The sequence below is a fragment of the Saccoglossus kowalevskii genome, chromosome 12 (assembly GCF_978046115.1).
Source record: "Saccoglossus kowalevskii chromosome 12, keSacKowa6.1, whole genome shotgun sequence".
NCBI lineage: Eukaryota > Metazoa > Hemichordata > Enteropneusta > Harrimaniidae > Saccoglossus > Saccoglossus kowalevskii.
The window spans coordinates 10525778-10526394 of NC_140652.1; positions in this window are offsets into that span (position 1 = coordinate 10525778).

Sequence of the window (617 nt, forward strand, 5' to 3'; positions counted from 1 at the left end):
TATATTTCTATAATGTTCAATCAGCATAGGTTTTGTTCATTTCACATATTATATAAAAGCTAACATGTAAAAAGCTTTCTTATTGGTTATCATCCATGCTGGATTAACATATGACTGGTCAACTGCCTATCATTTCTTATCATCTAAATAACAACCAGACAGACTACACACTGATTACTAAAACTCCCTCCTATTGGCTGTGTTTACTGGATATGACTGATCAATCATTATGGAATCTTATCATGTAGAGTGTCTACTTTGTACGTTCACTGAGAAACTCAGAGATATAATATTAGAATTTCAAGATTACATGATAATTTTCTACTACCTTTTTTCCATTTTAATGACCAACTAAATGTGCTTTTTGTGTTTAAACCCAAGCCTTGTTGTCATGGAAAAATCATATTATACTATAATATTTTCTGTGGCAGAATACACTGTTCTGTTTGTCAACTTTCACATACATGTACACATACTAAGAAGGTCAGGTGACTCAAGTATGATATGGAATGTCAGAGTTGTTGTCTGAATACATGTTGGTTCATGATACTGATAAGATCACGATATTTGATATAAAATATGCTATTATGACTGCGTATTTGCTGAACAATCTGTTC